This window comes from Thunnus albacares, chromosome 11 (assembly GCF_914725855.1).
Source record: "Thunnus albacares chromosome 11, fThuAlb1.1, whole genome shotgun sequence".
NCBI classification, from domain to species: domain Eukaryota; kingdom Metazoa; phylum Chordata; class Actinopteri; order Scombriformes; family Scombridae; genus Thunnus; species Thunnus albacares.
In genome coordinates this window covers 5,523,574-5,543,067 of record NC_058116.1, presented here as the reverse complement: position 1 = coordinate 5,543,067, position 19,494 = coordinate 5,523,574, and positions in this window count along the sequence as shown.

The following is a 19,494-nucleotide window of genomic DNA, read 5'->3' as shown; positions in this document are numbered from 1 at the left end:
TTTAAAAGCGTTTAAGTCTATTGACCTTCAGTCTCAACATGCATTTGCATCACTGCACGTCACCCTGAACCACCAGCTGCCATTCATAAAACACTGACTTATCTGCAGAGAATGACTCACTCTGTAGACTTAGGTGACGCAGCAACCTGCCCTCACCAACCTCTTTTTCCATTCCTCTCTGTCCACGTGTTGATGCTGCTTCACAGACCATATTAACCTTTACATGCTTCACTCCATGGCTCCTCCACTCCCTCCACTTCCTCTCCACTGTGGTTTATGGTTTCATGTGAATAAAACTGCAAAAACCATATAAATTCTTATCTTCAATCTCTCTTCATGGTTAAATACTGTAAATAGTTGCTTTTTGTAAAATTAAAATTAAAAATTCTTGTATTTGGGTAAAATTCTTTAAATACAGTGCACCAAGCATGTTTCAATGTCTCTTTAACAGTACAGCAGCTGCACTACTCACCTGAAAACACTGTTTTCCCAACCAGCAGTTATTATTATAACTTGCAAAGCAGCACCTGGCCCCTCAGTGCTCCCAACTGTCTGGCAAAGCTGCAGTGCTTCAGCCATGCAGCCACTCCTCCCATCTCAAGCGTGGTTTATGAAACTAGCCTTCAGGGCCACAACATGCAATGACTCAACTGGTTCACACCCAAACACCAGAGGATCATCGTGCTGCTTAGTTTTGTACCCAGATCATTTTAGTCCAAGTGTGGTAAGATTTTTGTTGAGTTTAGAATTGGGAAGATTTGCTTAAAAGTAATAAACTGATGCAGTGACACAAGCAAATGATCAACCAAAATGAAATAAAACAGGACATGGGAACAGAAAGGGATGTCTATAGAAAAGCTTGCTGATATAAATGGGTTTTAAGGCGTTGTTTAAAACAGTCCAAGGATTCAGCCGATCTAACAGATTGTGGAAGATGATTCCACATGAGGTGGGGCTAAGAATACAAATGTGCGATCACCTTTTGATTTGCAGTTTGTGCGGGGGATAGATAGAAGGCCAAGATTTGAGGATCAAAGAGGTCGTGGATTGGGGAAAAAGGAGCTCAGAAATATGGTGAGGGGCGAGGTCATGGAGTGCTTTATATGTAATCAGCAGGATCTTGTAGTTTATTCTGAATTTCACTGGAAGCCAATGGAGGGATGCAAGAACAGGAATAATGTGGGAACTACGGCTAGTTCTGGTTAGAAGTCTAGCTGCTGTATTTTGGATTAACTGTAAATTTTTTAGAGAAGACTGACTGAGGCAGGTGTAGAGGGAGTTACAGTAGTCTAACTGAGAGAAAATGAATGTGTGGATTAATTTTTCAAGAACAGTAGGAGGCAATACAGGTCTTATTTTTGCAAAATTTCTTAACTGAAGAAAACAGGACTGGAAAAGCTTATTAACATGATGGTCAAATGTCATATACTGGTCAAAGATGGTACTAAGATTCTTAGCAGTGGATTTAATGTTTGGGTGAAGTGGGCCAATAAACTGAGTAGCAGCAGTGACAAAGATTTCAGTACTAATTAAAAGAACTTCAGTTTTATCAGGGTTTAGATGGAGAAAATTTTGAGTCATCCACTCTTTGGTAGTAGCTAAACAATCATGGAGGGAGGACAGTTGATTCAAGTTATTGGGTTTGGCAGAGAAATAGATCTGATTATCATCGGCATAACAGTGATATGAAATTTCATGAAAGTGGCTGAACTGACCCAAAAGGAGCATGTACAATGAAAACCGGATTGGACCAAGGATGGAACCCTGAGGGACTCCACACTGGAGGGGAGCTAAGGAGGATACATGATTATTAACACAGACATTAAAAAATCTATTTGTTAAGTATGAATTAAACCAGTTTAAAGCTGTACCAGAAATGCCCACCCAGTTATGAAATTAGTGCAGTGCCTGTTCGGAACGGGATGATTTCTCAATACCTAGAGAGAGTTGTGGCCATCCCCTAAATGCCTCTCATGCAGACTATCAGTAGGCACTACAATTTACCGATGCTCCCTATACGCCTCACATGCTTACAGTCTGTAGATGCTACAATTTCCCAATGTTCCCTAATCACCTCACATGCAGAATATCTGGAGACTACAATTTTGAGTTGAGGTGAAGTTGATTGAATGAACTGTAGTGCCTGTTCAAAACGTGCCTGAGACATTCTGCATTATGTAATGAACACACATACAAAGTTCCCATGCCTGAGGAATGGGAATTTAAGGGGAGTTTAACTCTCTAAACTTTTTCAATTCTTCTCTACAGTAGTTCTCATCACTACAGATGTAATCCCACCTCTGACCACAGTGTGAGTTGCAAGAGTGACGCTGTCTGTATTTCTGCTCGTTGAATCCACAAGCAGAAGAAGAAGCAGAAGCAATGTTGTTAGTGAGGTATTTTTATATATTTCTGAACATGCCTTAGACATCCAACACTAAGTCTTGAACGTAAATGCCAAGTTTCATTCACAGCACACAGTTCAATAGTAAAGCTTAAGTCTCTTAAATGTTTTCAAGTCATTAACACTATGGATGTAATCCCACCTCCGACCACAATATGGATCACAGTGGCAGAGTGGCGCTGTCCGTATTTCCACTCATTGACTCCACGGGCAGAAGAGGAAGTAAATCAACGTTGTCTATGAGGTATTTTCTATATATTTCTTAAGAACCACTCATCCAAACAACTTCACACTCGACATTACACTTCCTTGATTCTCCAGCAATACATCCACCAGGCATGAGGTAGATCAGATGAACGGTTTTCGAAATATGTGAAGGACAAACATACATGCATACAGACAGACAGAGATTCCTTGATTTATACAGAGAGATTAAACTTCTTCCACACTGCATGGCTGTATCTTATAGTTCTGCTTGTTCCACAGATATGTTGCTGGAACTATAATGTGGTGCATGAGTTTGTAAAGATGGAGCCACTGGTGAGTTCATCAGAGTTTAAGAGGTTAAATCTCACTGTCACAAGGCACTAGAAATATTCCTTTCTATTGTTGTCCATATCTTAGGGCTTAGTTACTTTTAAATGGTTGGTTTAGGAGATATAGACTAAACTGCAGCACTTATCTGTTATCACCGTGTGTAAATTGTTCAGAAGAAAAGACTTATATGATAAGTCATTTTCTTTGTTGCTTTGAATACCAACTTAGAAAGACACACTTCCTTGTGATTGTTATTTGCTTACATTTTAACCGACAGTTGCTCTGAATCAGGTGAGAATTATCGTAAGATTTTTACTTCCTTAATGCAATCAGAGTCACGGTTTCACCTGATTTCATTATTTACAATCTAATTTCATAATACTTAAAATATGAAGCACTTTGAGTGACAAACAGATGTTAATTGTCTGTTTTTTTTTAAAATAAAACATTTCAAGCTTTATTATTTCTGACATCAAAGCAAAATGTTGAGGCAGTATAGTAACTCAACAGTGACTTCAAATACCTGTTCCATCAGTACTTGGAGACTTAGTCTGAGTGTTCAGGTGAGGGATGAGCCGCTAATTTCACATCTGGAAACACATCGACACAACTGCTAAAAAGTGAAGGGGACCTTTGGCCCAGACTCTCGATTCTGCCACACACACACACACATACAATGTCACTGCTGAGGCTCTAAATGCAATTAAGATGTGCAGGAAACCAAGCATCCTGTCAAGCAGCACTGAAGCCACAGACTCAAGCTCACATAGTTAAAATCATCAATTTATAACTATTCCTACTTTAAACAGGAAAACGTTAACATTTCTCAGTTTCTATGAGCTTGTCAAGACAGATCAAATTGCTGTTTTTATCATTATAAATACAAAAACCAACAAAACAGAGCCGTTTGTATACAGTATATAGTAGGTATTTACACATATTTACCCACAACTCATTTTCTTTTCTTTTTATTGAGTTGTCACCTTTTCTCAGTCACTCTTAGGTGTCTTGTTTCTTGAGTTTCAGAGACAGAAACACAGAGTGAGATGACAACTGGTCTCCATGAGGGAGTTTCAGGCCCACAACAAAACCACACAAACCTCCTCCTCTGTACACAAAAACAGACACAGATCCCCCACCCCCACCCCACCCACCCTCCCCCCAGCAGTGTTTGGCCAGGTCAAACAATGCATGATTTCTGGAAAAATACTGATAGAAGTATGCTGGGGACAGAGAGACAATGGACAGTTAACACAGAGCAGAGAATTCACCTACCTGCCTCTGGTCTCTAACAGCTGCTGAAATGGTTCTTCTTTTATGAGTTTTTATTATCAGACTGTGGTCATTTTATGTTTTTTACCACCTGTTTTATGTCATCATTGTTGAATCTTGAATCTAAATCATTTTCAGCAAGGGTGGAGGGGAACTAAGGACAAGTAGTCCTAACTGAGTGGCTTTAGTGTACCTGTACTATGCTGAGTATCCTGTAAACTCAGAGATTACGTCAATGCTTTAATTTTTGATGAAGTACCATGCTGTGGTAGTACCATGCAGAGTGGTTTTGGCTGGTGTAGGATCATTTTCTGTTTCAGTTTACTTTATAAAGAAACGATGCTGAGAGATCTGCTGTTTTCATATTGAAACAGTTACAGTCAGACATTTGTCCTTTCAGCCATTAACTTAGAGGAGTCTCTATAAAAGTGCTTCTGCTGTACTTTTACTTATAAGATCGGTTCGCTCAAATATCTTAAAAACTGTTCTCACTTACCTCTAGTTGTATTCCGGTGTGCCGATATTTGGTTTTATGTGCCCAGATTTTGAGATATCTGTTGCCATAAATGTTTGTACCAAATTTCATGGTCATCCATCCAATAGTTCATGAGATATTTAAGGCTATAACAAACTGATGGACCAACAGAGCGACTGACCAGCCGTTATTACGATTCCTAGAGTCATGCCGCTAGCATGGCTAAAAAACATATTTTTCACTCATCTCTTGTTAAGTTTATTTACAGAAAAAAAGTTTTCAGAGAAGCTACTTTAAAGCCCCAATGGAAACTGTAGACAGTAGGTCTGTGGGTTACTCAGAGTAAAGTCTGACACATTCTGGAAAGAGATGATGCCTTCATTTCCATTTTATTGGGTTCTTTTGTCTTGTAATAGGTAACAAGTAATCTTACTTATGCTTGACTGATATTTAAATCAGGTAACTGAGTATGATACTTAAGTTTATCTACAATACATATTAAAATACTTTGTGTACATATTAAGCATTCTTTAATCCAAAACCTACTGTTCTGACCTGCAGTCTGGTCGCATCTACTGAGAGAACTTAAAATATTTCTTATTGTCATGGGACTTTATTGAGAACATTCCTCCGCAAAGTCTACAGAAATAACTTTGTGGCTTTCAAAGATCAAAGTTAGTGACTCACGTTTAGCTATCTGCTTGGGCACCACTGATATTTACTGGTGGGAGGCGATTTTTGTTTCTGCTTCACATCGCCCACTGCTGTGCGTCTGCGTGGGGCAGAATAAAGTTAGCATGATTAGTCATTACTAGAATTGCTTTTGTCTCAGGAATAATTAAATTGCGATGCTATTGTGAGTCAAAGTATTCTAAAAGGTTGTGAGAAGCAGAAACACAGTGGAGTATTTCAGCAGGGTGTTGTGTTTTGAAACACTTGAACAGGCACTAAATGTTTTGCAGCTGCTGAGCCTTCACATTGACCTCGCAGCTGAAGAGTTTTTTGCCACCAGTTAAATGGAACGCATTTGTGTGGTAATTAATGTTGAAAAATGCTTTCATATCCTTGCTGTTCCTTCCTGTTTTCAGTGCGACTGTGCGGGGTCCTTGGGGTCAGGGCAGATTAATTAGTACTTGGCTTGATTAAGGCTGATGCACTGTAGATCCCTGAGAAACCTCATTAGTATCCATGCGAAACATCCAAGAGTAATGAGCTGTGGCACTGATAGCATCTGTTTTCTGGGATGATGATTTTGCTGATTATTTGTCGTGTGTGTTTTGTTCATTTGTGTGTTTGTGTGTGAGAGTTGGTGAATTATGGTGCAGACAGGGGAGCATGTTGACAAACCTGCCTACTCATGTCTGGTTGTCCTGGCAGAGGATAAGCTGCTGAGACACTGGGGCGTCTTTTGGCTGAGCAGGACAAGCACATGTTCACCTACCAATTGTGTTTCTGCCCATTCTGGTGCCCTGAGCTACTCATCCACTGGCACACTTGAGAGCTTTGATCTTCTCAAAGCCAAATCACTTTCATGATAGGTTAGTTTGATTTGGTTTGTTTGTGATTGTCATTCATGATCCATCAGTTAGTTAAACCCACATGAGAAGTTTTGTTAGATGTCATATACATACATATTCTACCATTCTTCCAAAAGATATTCCCTCATCTGGTGTTGTGATGGTGGTGGAGGAGAGTGCTGTGCAACATATCCATCCAAAATCTCCCATAGATGGTCAGTTCTGGTCAACATCTGGTGACAGTGAAAGCCATAGCGTGTGATTTCCATACTCCAGTGTTTTTGTTTCTGCTTATGTTTCTCCATTTATTTATTCAGGTTTTTCCTTCATTTTTCTCCAGTCTTCATGTGCATGATTGGAACTCATAGTTGTGTGAGTGAACCGTGGAGCCACAAAATAAATAAGCAGGAGCCAGCAGTTTCAATTAATGACATGACAGTGAGCGCAAGACTACAGTGCAGCACATCAGTGTGAAGCAATGCTTAACGTCGGTTCAAGCTCATCTCACAAATTTCATATTATCTCGTGTTGTTTCACTCCCCAGAGCAGAAATCCTTCAAAGCATGATAGTTTTTAGTAGTTTCAGCCCATTAACAACACATTGCATTTACTTAACATTACTGCCGCCCATTTACCAGTTTACATTCCTACCACCCAGACAGCCCCTGGTTGTTTTTCAAATCTCATGTCTTTGATTTTAATGATGTTTAATGATGTTATAGATTTATATTATGTACCTGTACTAATAAATATGTTCAGATGGATGCAGTGAGTTCAAGCAAACAACTCGAGTTGCACTGCTACATTCACACATGACAAGCTTTTTGCAACGTGTATTCAAAACAGTTACAAGTTGGAGCTTTGTATACTGTAAGCTTTCAAAATGCCTGGCTCTCCCTTTGCTCTGAGCTATCATTGCTGCAGCTTGCTTAGCTTTAATCAGCCCCGCCACCACCAACAGCATATACCCACAAACTCTGACTCTGGTCTCTGGATATCTTTTATCACAACAGCCAGATCTCTCTCTCTGTGCATGCTTAAATGTATACTTTAGAGGCTCATGAAGTCAGAGCCGACATTAACGATACTGCTGTGCTCTGTTCTTATGTAACTACACTTCTAGGTTAACTGACTTGACTGAATTTAGTATCTGACCAAATCTCGTATCCAAATAATTAATTTCAATCCCCAATTAATGCTGAAATGTGAAAGTTTGTGTGTTATATCCCTTTAAAGTTGCACTAATCATATTGTAAGTGTGTGGCTGGAAAGTGATGAGTGTCAAACCCTCACAAACTGAAACTCCACATTCACTGTGTGTGCTTATGGTGTTGAGATATGTAAAGTACACTCCTCTGCCAACAGGACAAATAAAATCTAAAGTACAGGCTAGCCTGCGATATAAAGACTCACAGACCAGCTGGCCTGTTTTTCTGGGTGAGTCGTGAGGTCAAACCCTTTCAATAGGCATTTCTTGCCATTAGGAGCTGCCATAATTTAAAGCTGCTTACTCTAAACTTCTCTGGAGTCATAAAACAAATGTAAACATTATGAGACATTTGTTTTATGAAGATATGATGTCCTTTATACTGCTATAAATCTTTGATGTGCTTGTCAAATGCAGAAGAAAACAAGATAACAATATCATCTCAATTCACTAAACATAGTACTACACTATATAGCTAAAAGTATGTGGACAAATGTGATTGTTGGACATTTCATTCTGAAACTATGTGCATTAATCTGCTGCTATAACAGCCTCCACTCTGCTGGGAAATCTTTCAACAAGATTTACAAACTTGGCTGTAAGGTAAGTTTTACTAAAGTTAAGTCAGATACATAAAATATATAGCATCTTGGATTCAATACTTTACAATCTGTGTTACATTACATGAAAACACTAAAAACACTAAGATCCCCCAATGGAAAGGACAAGGATTTAAAGCAACACCTAAGAACAATCCATCATAGCCTGAAGGACCCAATAAACTTCCTCCTTGTGTGGCGGATGCCTGGACTTTAACCTGTGAAGGAAACAAACGTGAGAAGTTGAGCAGCTCATGTAAACCTTCCACCCTTGTCAGGAATTGTGCAAGCTGCGCAAATATGAAAAGCCTCTTCACTACCACCATGCAGAGGGGTGCCACCTACAGGAGTACAACAAGGTCCCGAGAAACAGGTGGAGATTAAGTGGGGGGCTGTGGCTGAAACAGAGAAAGAAAAAAAAAGAAAGAGAGAGGACTCAGCATTTCTCATGTACCTTTTCATGCACTGGTGGTTTGTTTCCCAGAAAGACTTGCATCAAACCCCTCCAGCACACACACACATCCTCTACTTGTCAATCTATATATAACATAAACCTCACAGATCCTGTGCCAAGCATGATGGATGGGCGTGCCTGCATATTCATCTCCTAAGGATTTATGTATATCTTACTACCAGACTCACTTGACAGAGCGTATGTGAGCTCGGCGTCCAACATATTTCCAGCAGTGAGGCCAGCACAGCATGTGTTTGGCTGTAAATGCTGAAGAACTTCAGCATCTGTCTCACTGCGCCTGTGTCATCTCCTCTAAACTCTGTGAATGGTTGTCGGCAGAGAGCTCGCCTCTGTACTTTTAATGTACTCTGACATGCTGTTCCCATTATATTGCTTTCAGATAGAACTCTATTCTTTCAGGGTGTCTGATCCTCTTCCAGGCAATTATGAAAATGCACTTTCTTCTGTGCGCTCTGTCCAACAGCCCATCCCTCTGCCTGGACTGCAGAGTGAGGAGGAGGTTAGATAAGGTCACAATTGCCTTAAAACTATCTGGCTATCATTACCTCACCATGACAAAGAACATGTTTGTTTTAATCCATCAAGAAGTGAATTTTCTTGTAAATTTGAACTGCGCAGTTTATGTAATAACTGACTCACATCACCAGTCTAACTTGTGAAGTGGGATCGTAGTGGAGAAGACCGTTGCATCTTCTCTAAGTGTGATGATTTGATGACAAGCATCTTGGCAACCTTAACATCTCAATGATTTGTATCCTCCTGTTTTTTTATTTTTGTGGCAGTTGTATTTGCTGAGTTCAGGTGCAAGTTCAGTACCAAGATCAGACAGGAAATATGAGCTAACAACTGGCTTTCACAGTCTCTTTCTTTCTTTATTCTTTTTCAGGTTTCGACAACTACCTCTGAAAATACACTGAACTGAGTGACAGAGCTGAGTTGTGTTCTATTTTGGCACTGGGAACATTTTTAAAAAGTAAATCAGAGAAGCTAAACTTAAAATAGGAAAAGTGTTGTTGTTGTGTGGTGTAAGCTAAATCGATGCCAACCATCAACCTCGTTCACAGTTCTTTAGTTAATTTGATAGACATCTAGACATCTGTCACTTTTAGCCAGAGGAAGCTGAAATGACTGCGCAGTTTTTTTTCTCACTTAGTCTGTTAGTAAGATTGAACCTTTCAGTTGAGCTGTTCTGCATAGCTGCACTTTTACTTTAGTAAAATAGCCATACAGTTGAACTGCATTAAGATAGCTGCTGTCATGTTCTCGAAATGTTGAAATGTTCTGCATGATTCATTTGTGACCAATCAGTGATGTGAAGTGTTCTCCAAACTTTGATCCAACCAAATCTTCCATCTTCTCATGGATTACTTTCATCACAGTTTTAGGAAACCAATATGTCATAAGAGATGTATTACTTTCTCAGGCAAAATCAAAGATTCTTTTTTTTGAATCTAGTAAAAGTGTTTTCTAGTAGATGGAAATAATCAAGGCAATTTGATAAAGTACTTTTTTTTTTTTACAAGTAAACTCAAAAACTCACCCAAACCACACGAGTTAAGTTCCCCAGATGTCATTCAGTGTATTTGTTCTTAACAGAGAGGGAAGCGTCTGCATTAGTCTATTAAACTGCAGGTTTCTTGGGCAGGTCAGCTGATCAGGGCACTGTGGGACTTCCTGTCGTACAGCTGGTGAAGTTACTGTGTGTTGGACATTGTTGGTCATTCACTGTTTCACAGGAAGTAACTGTACATCAGCACTCTCCTTGCTCTCAGTCTGGGGCGGCTGTAGCTCACATTAACTGGCTTTTAATCACAGCTCCTCCTGTCCAAGTGTTGAAGTGTCCTTGACCAAGACACTAAACTGCTCCCACAACATGTAAATCATTTTGGACAAATGAGTCTGCCACATCAATGTTATGTAATTTTAGCTGTTGCTGTAAAAGACCTTAAGAATAACAGTGAGTCCCCTGAGCCCCAAAACCTCAGGAATTTACATAATGGAAAACAAAACCTGTACTGGGGAAAGAGTTTGCACCGCTGATTAACTTTGCATGCTCACAAATATGATGCTTTACAGCTAAAAGACCAGTTACTTTTAATGGTTGTGCTTATTGTGATGAAGAAATGTCTCACAGATGCAACAGTATAACAGTATTTATTTAATATATCAGACTGCAGATGTGATAGTACAATCAACTCAGTGTCGGTTTGTGGTCTCTTTAAATTTTATTTTAATTATTTTTTAATTTTTTTTATTTTAATTTTTTTTAAAATTAAATTATTAATCTTATAATTAATTAAATTTAAGAATTAAATTAAAATACAATAATTCAATAAAATATTACATTATATTACATTTAGTTATCAAATTAAATTAAATTAAATTAAATTAAATTAAATTAAATTAAATTAAATTAAATTAAATTGGTACATTTACAGCAGTGCTGAAAAAACTGAGCTCTGAAAATCACCTTCTTGGTGTGATGAATAATTCTGACAAAGTGAATCAGGCCTGTGAACTGTATTTTTCCAAGACCTGTGCAAACTCTTCCATCCGGTGTTACTGAATTGTTTCGACATGTTGGTGAGATGATTAACTTGAGCGCCATCTAAATGTGGGCGGCAAAAGCCTTTGTGAGTCCCAGTTATAATATACAGGGGAAAATATGAATCAGCTCCATATGTATTATTAATATAAGTTATACAGGGCCATTTTTCAAGGGTGGGGTCCCCCTGCCTCACAGGCTCTGTGGGGTTCCAGCAGTGTGTGACAGTAGCAGGCAGTGTAATAGTGATAATTTGCTGTTTGAATTATTAGGTTGACAGCTGTGGCAACAACAACTAAAAAACAAAAATTGTATTATTAACAGTTACAATAATCTGGAAAATATATATTTATTACAGTAATTTGGTCAAGAGGGGCACTTCAGCCAAAGAGGGTAAAAAGGCAACAGATTGAGTCACTTTAGCCACTACGTGTTCACATCCCTGTTGTTGCATGTGGTCCCATAACCTTTAGTAGTTAAACAGGGTATTTGTCCTCTTTTCTAATTATTTTGAGTAAGACTACACTGGGGAAGGAGGTTGTATATTTATAATTGGTAGTCTGTTATATTTATAGGCTGCAAAAAGCTCATCTGCAGAGAGATACACACACACACACACACACACACACACACACACACACACACAATATATATATATATATATATATATATATATATATATACACTGTAGCTTGACAGGGATAATGTGTTTATATTCCTCAGTGTCTCAGCTAGTATCTATATACCACAGCTGTTGTACTGGAGCTTCTTATTATCAGAACAACTGCTTATCTGCGCTATTGATATTGTGTGCTGCACGAGTGCAACGTGCCTGAGTATCCTGAATGAATACAGGTCTGCACGTGGACACAGTCAGTATTCATACACTAACACGATGCATATCTTAATATAACTATAGTAATAGCACTTTTATAAAGCACTTGTCCAAAACAATTTACAAATGGTTTCACAAAAAGAAATAAAACCAAGAAAAACAGATAGAAGCCATCAGTGCTCTCTGTACAGAACATCAGCTCAGCCCGTCCCCCTAGTGGCCACATGTCCTCACTGCGCTCTGACCCCGTCCTGCCCCTTCATCATTAGACAGCATTCAGAGAGGCAGACCCAGAGCGTGCGCACAGTTCTAATCAGGCCAGCACATGCTCAGTTTGAAACACTGCCACATAGCTGGGCTGTGATATAAGACAGACTGGACAACTCAGTTGACCAAGGCACATTCACACACAGAGATGCCAGCAGAGAGCCGGTTCAACTCTCAACTCATGTGTTCCATGAAATTGTTTTTTGTGATAAAATATTGCCTCCAGATGCAGCTTAAAATCAATTAATTTTGTTTATTTTCCATAAGTAATCTGGAGTGGTGAAGTGGACTGTAGTCTTCAGGACTGAGTGGAGGTTATTTTGGGGGCTATTTTTGCTATGTTACTAATCCTCCATCTTGGGGATGGATGCCAAAATGTAGTTTCACTACTTTCTAGGGCATATATAGATCCCCAGCCAGAGTCCCTGCTTAAAACCAGAGTGGACAGAACCTTTGCAGCCAGGGCCCTGAGGCTCTGGGATGATATACCAGAAGAAACATCTTTAGGATTTCTTCTTAAAACATACTTTTACCAGAAAGCTTATCCTGATTTTACAAGTTTTTTAAAAAAAATCTTATCACTGAAATTGTTATTTATTATAAATTGTTATTATTATTTGATTATTCCTCAAAGTAACAACAAAAATGTCCCACTTTTTCACAACTTTCTGACTCTTTTAAATGATTGATCAATTAATTTAGAAAATAATTGGCAGATTCTTTGATAATGAAAATAATTGTTTGCTGCAGTCCAAGATTAAATTTTGTACCTGAATTTAGAATTTGTTGATTTAAATTTGCTCTCGTGTGAAGCGCTAAAGATTATTATAATAATATGATATTCTTTGCTGAAGTGTGAAGACATCAGGTAAAATGTGTGACATTAACGAGTGAAGTGTCTGGTTCCTTCTAAATGATCAGAATCACAAGTTTAAAGGAAGAACAGAAATCTTATTCTCTGTTATTGCACTCTCGTGTCCAACCAGTGAGCTATGCATCACATTTTCCTCTGGTTTTTGTGCTATTTGCCTGTGTAGACATTCAAATTTGTTCTGACTCTGTGTGTATTCTCCTTCCCTTTATTATATAAAAGACTGGATAGCTCAGACAAATACAGGCCGGTTTTTGGGTTCACAAATGCTTGCAGTGTGGTTACCAGTGGTTAAAAGGGACAAACCACCGCATTGGATGGGTGACAGTGAATAAAACGCACAACCAAAGAAAATGACTCATTCCTCTACAGCAGTATCTGTGTTTAAATCAGAGTATAAAACAGGAGGGAAACATATCAGCAGGGGAAGAGGTAATGACATTGGAAACAACTCAACCTCTCAGCGTTCCCTAGGAGGTCTCATTAGTGCACCCGCACACATTTTATGGGAACAATTGTGATCTTGACCCAACACACGCTTGACAAACAGGTCACATTGTCACATGTTCACTTCAACATTCCCCTCTTGCTGTGTGTACTGCTACTAATTACTAATATGGACAGTTTTTAATTATTCTTGATCTGGAGACCTGGATCTCAGTCCTGGTTTTATTGATCAAGCGGTCACTCAGCACTGTCTCATAGCTTCAAAGGCAATGCTGAGATCTGATGGCTATGAGCACATGTTGGTCATGAAAACTCTGACTGCATCCACACATGGGTGCTGACTGGGTGTTTAGAAGTTTATTATTTTTTATTTTCGTTCATTGAAGTCTGTGTTTGATCCGATGTTGCTGTTTGGCTCATCGTTATTAATCTGATCATCTTTCATTTGAATATGTGCAGATGTGTCAACCTTCTGTTGTACAAGGAGTCTGCAGATGAATCATTCTGATTCATATTTTTCCCTTTCTATCACACACCCTGCAGGAACCCATGATGGTGTTAGAGGTTAGAGTGGATTATGGGAAACATTATCATGTAAAACAGCTGCACACCAGTATACTGAAAATGACCTAAAGGCTCAGATTAGTAATCAGGCTCTGGGGATGCATTAACGTGAGGCATGCTTGGAGGAATTTGGTTTGACCTCTGGAGTGCTTGCACCTTCAGTCACTTTGTTTGACCAGATGAACTCTAGTGGTCCAGCTTTAAGAAATAGTTGACATTCTGGGATATAGCAGTCAGCAGCCAGCTAACTTAGCTTAGCATAAAGACTGGAAACAGGTTAACAACTAGCGTGACTTTATCCAAATGAAACAAAATCCACCTACAGTACTAGCACTATTGTTTAATCTGCACGAAAAACCAAATGGCAAAAATTATGTTTGTTTGTTTTTTTATGGGGGGTTATGTGTCAGAATATTTCCTGGCCAGGAGCAGTAGCTTATTTTTTTACATGACTTGCAGACAAGTTAGATAAACTCTCTCACTTTTGAAAAGCTATGAACTCATAGAAAAGTTGCTCTTTCTGTAGTTTGTCCTCTTCGTGTTCTTGTGATTTATCAACTATTTTTAGAAGCAGTCTAGTGTAGTAACCTGATCCACACCAGAGTTTAACTGGCAGTGTTAAGCTTGCCTAAACAAACTGGATTAAACTGGTAAATTGTTGTTTAAACTGCACTAGATGAGTTAGGCGTGAACACAGTATTAGTCCTCTTCCTTGCAGATCTAGGGGGAATGTTCCTGTAGGAGTTTGTAAGAAATACTGCATTTTTCCTGGACTTCTAAACCAACATGCCTTGAAATGCCATGCAAAACGCTTACATATGATTTAAGGATACAATTGTTGTTGCTGGGCAGCCTCACTGAACAGACATGGCCTTGTTCAGTGGGTCATTTTGTGTGTCTTGGATGTTTCAGAAAAATGTCTCTAAAAAGGTAAAGTTCTATTGTTTGACAGCCTGGGCACAGAATGACTTTCTCAAACTGCTTTACTCTGAACCTCACAGTTTCTCTCAGTCTCTCCTCCACTGCAGGCTGCTGCCCAGAAGACAGTAGAGCAGAGCAGTTTATCATGCTGGTTATATGTAGTTAACAGCTGTACTGAACTGCAGTCCATTCACTTTATACCAGCAATACATCGTACACTGAAGACCATTTGAGAATAACTTTTACACAGTTCCGCTTGTCCTCTCACAGAGTGCAAGTGGAAATGGGAAGGTGGAGCCATACACCACCTGAACAACATGTGTGTTGCGTAAGACTGGCATACAAAACAAACACATACTCGTGTTCCCTCACACACAGGATATCCGTGTGAAATATGGACATGAGTCCACTGAACTGAGCTCACTCTTTGTTGACACTGATTATGTTACATGCTTATCTTGCGCTATGGGGGATTTTGTGTTGTTAATTGTATTATCTTTCAATATTAATGGGTTTATTGTATATATGACTTTTCTGTATATTGTTTGGATCCAAATGTTTTATCTAATTGTGTCGATAAAATAACTAACTAGATACCACTGCAACACTGGACAGATGTATTGTACATGATCAGGCTGTATTGTGCTGTAACTACATCCCTCAAAGTAATTGTGTTTACATTTACGTTGCAACAGGTAATCCAGGTAACAGCTATTTCATCTTGTCTCAATCCTGAATAGGAGGCTTCTTCTGTGCAGTTACTGTGTTTAATGCTACATGCTTTCATTCACTGTGATAAAGCAGCAATTACAGTGAGCAGAAGTGTGTGTTAGATGTGTGTTACTGAAAAGGAGCTGATTACTGAACTTTTCTTTTTTTTCTCAGATTAGTAATCAGGCTCTGGGGATGCATTAACATGAGGCATGCTTAGAGGAATTTGGTTTGACCTCTGGAGTGCTTGCACCTTCAGTCACTTTGTTTGACCAGATGAACTCTAGTGGTCCAGCTTTAAGAAATAGTTGACATTCTGGGATATAGCAGTCAGCAGCCAGCTAACTTAGCTTAGCATAAAGACTGCAAACAGGTTAACAACTAGCGTGACTCTATCCAAATGAAACAAAATCCACCTACAGTACTAGCACTATTGTTTAATCTGCACGAAAAACCAAATGGCAAAAATTATGTTTGTTTTTTTATGGGGGGTTATGTGTCAGAATATTTCCTGGCCAGGAGCAGTAGCGTATTTTTTTACATGACTTGCAGACAAGTTAGATAAACCCTCTCACTTTTGAAAAGTTATGAACTCATAGAAAAGTTGCTCTTTCTATAGTTTGTCCTCTTCGTGTTCTTGTGATTTATCAACTATTTTTAGAAGCAGTCTAGTGTAGTAACCTGATCCACACCAGAGTTTGACTGGCAGTGTTAAGCTTGCCTAAACAAACTGGATTAATATTTCTTTAATATTTCTTACAACAGGGACATATTATGCTTTTTGTGATTTTCTGTCATTCATATACTATTATATATTACTATACTGTATATTTTACAATGTCGGATACCCATGTTAAACATGGTCAAAGCTCAAAAACGTGAGGTGAATGTATGTAAAAATGCTCCCTGCAAGTCAAAAGCTAGGGCTGCAGCCAATCTGAATGCTCCATTTGCAATGTTACCTCTACGTCCCCATCAAACTGATGTCAGATCATTCATGCATGCCAACAAATGGCAGTGCGGTCCATAGCCTTTGTTGCTAACGTTGTTCCATGGGTTGTCTACTCGCATATTTCAGATTGTATATCAGCTTGAACATGTGCGGATGTATTTTAGAAGTTTATGTTTTGAGTAAAGAATGAGAAAACAATGTGAAATCCTGCTGCTATTGTAGCGGAGCTAAAACAGCCTGTTTCAGACAGAGGTTGATCTGAGGGGCTGCATAAAGGGTCAATATGAGCTAAATAGGAAGTTTTTTAAAACTGTAAATCATGCAAAGATATTCCAGTAGAGCCCTAGAATAAAAATATAGATCTGTAAACATGTATAATGCATCCCCTTTAATGTTGTATTCACTGTCAAAAAATCTCCACTAGCATCAGAAACCTGTAGAACACACAACGAGCCCATGCTGATCAATCACAGTGCTTGCGCAGTATCTCCCTGGCTGTCCTTGCCCTGTCGTGGTTATTTGAAGAGGAGCCTGTTGGCTGTGACAGCTACATACAAAGGCCAAAAGCTTCACCGTTTTTCTTTTTTTTTTTTTTTTATTGTCCCAGGATTTTATGTTGTTTAAATTTGAGACTTGAATGTTGTTGCCTTCAAGTCTCACAGGTAAGTCCAAGTCAAGTTTCAAGTGTAAAACTCTGCAGTACTTCTTCTGATCCTCTCGTGATGTTAGTTAATGGTCCCTGTCTATGTGTCTGATAAAGACAGAGAAAAAGTATGTTGTATTGTCATATATCAGATATAGTTATGTTTCAATTCAGTTATAAATAAGGCATTTCAGTCCTCAGACTGTATTTGAACACTGGCCAAAGGTCACTGATGATTTACTGTGTTACTCTGCTCCGTCTGCTCTATGTTTCCACTCGCTAATCCCTGCCTGTCATGGAGGGAGGTCCATAAAAGATGGATTTTCTCGTCTTCTCACCACAGCTTTTCATTTACAGAGCGGACAGCAGCATCCTTCCATCCTCACCCCCTGCTCAGCGCTTTAATCCAGCTAGAACGAATAAAGAGATTAAAAAGCAGAAGATGAGACATGATGAAAGAGGGTCACTGTGGTCAGCAGGATGTGGGCAGGTGAGACGGGAGATGTTGAGGACAGGGGAGGGGGCAGGAGGTTTTTAATCAGGACAAGACCACTTCTTCACTTCCTAGAACATGATGCTGTTTTCTGTGGAGGGAATGTGAGACTGGTGGAAAAAAACACTCCCAGTGAAACACCTGGTGTTTATCCTTTTTATTCAGCCACTTACGTGTCTCTGTCTTTGCTGTGTCCTCAAAGAGAAAACACATAACGGCTCTGGATTTGATGTCTGCATGCTTTGCAGATAAATTGTTGACACAGTTTGCAAACCAGAAATACATTTAGAAAGATATTTTTGTTTCTAACTGCACTTTGTTCATGACATGATGTAGCTTGTAGCAACTGGTTTTATATTCTGTTATACCTAAAAATGTAGAAATTTGTGTGGGACAATATTCCTCACAAATACTGGTGAATTTCTATATTTTTATATATATTATTGTTCACAACAAATCCCATGAAAAGACTAAAACCAACAATAATTTGATCCCTCTAAGAAGTACTGCCTTTGTAGCCAGAGCCTTATATAGTATATTCCTCTGTGCCACAGAGCGCCATTGTTAAAAATACATCAGTGAGCCACACCATTACACTGGTGACATGTTCCTTCATTACAATAAACACGAGCATTATAATTTATTTTGAATCAGTTCCTCAACACTGTCCTGCTGCTGGAAATGCTCACTAGAGCACCGAATGTGTACTAATTCACGACTGAAAATAGTTCCCAACAAATGCTACATTTATTTCTGAGTAACGTTATCTAAAAAGTACAGTGCCCAGTAGTTTAAGGAAATTACTCAGGCTTTCTAAAAAAGTTAAGTGAATATATTTGTGACCCGTTGCAACATTAAAATGATGCTTAGACATGAACACATTAGTAGTTATTATCCTATAATATAAAACTAACATGGGCCAATCTCTGTATAATGATTACTCTTACCTTTGATTCTTAAGATTTTGCTGATAATATCTTAATGCTGATTAACTGTAGTATTTTCATTCTGTGGTACTTGCACGTTTGTAAAGGATCTGAATACTATTTTCACCACTGGAAAAATCAGTAGCTGTACTAGACTTAGAATTCATAATTTTATGGTTTTGTGATGAAACACCCACATCATGTTGCCCTTGTTGATTATCATCACTCCGATTCTAGATAGAGTCTCAAGGGAGTTTTCTCTTGGATTTTAAACTCATGGGATAACAGAGGGAAGTGTTTTGATATTTCATTCAGTAAGATTGAAAAGTAAGAAAAAGAACATTTAAAGAAAACTTTAACATACTAACTTGAACCTTATCCTGAAGAAGTTTTTCTTTTCTATTTTGACCAGTGAATTTAAGGGAAAGTTGAATCATGACAACCACGTAATTCTGCCCTACTTCATTTATTACTCACGTTTTATTTCTTCTCACTGGAGACATCACTCCTAAAATATTAAAAAGCTTGAACTCATAGCCATGGGAAGATTTTTGAAATATATAATTGAAAGTATCCATCTAACATTTTATAAGAGAACTCTGATTTAAGGAGTATTTAATCATCACAGACGTTTGGCTGCAGTACAGGTTTAAGCTCTCCAACACGTAATACTTGAATGTCTGGACATGAGCCTTGAGCTAGATTTTCATCTACAATATTTCACTGGATACTTTTTTCAATCATCACCGATTGGCTGTAAGTGAAGGATCTCATTTTCCCTTTGTAACAAATTTCAGCACATTCCCTGAACAGTGTTATAAGTATACACACAC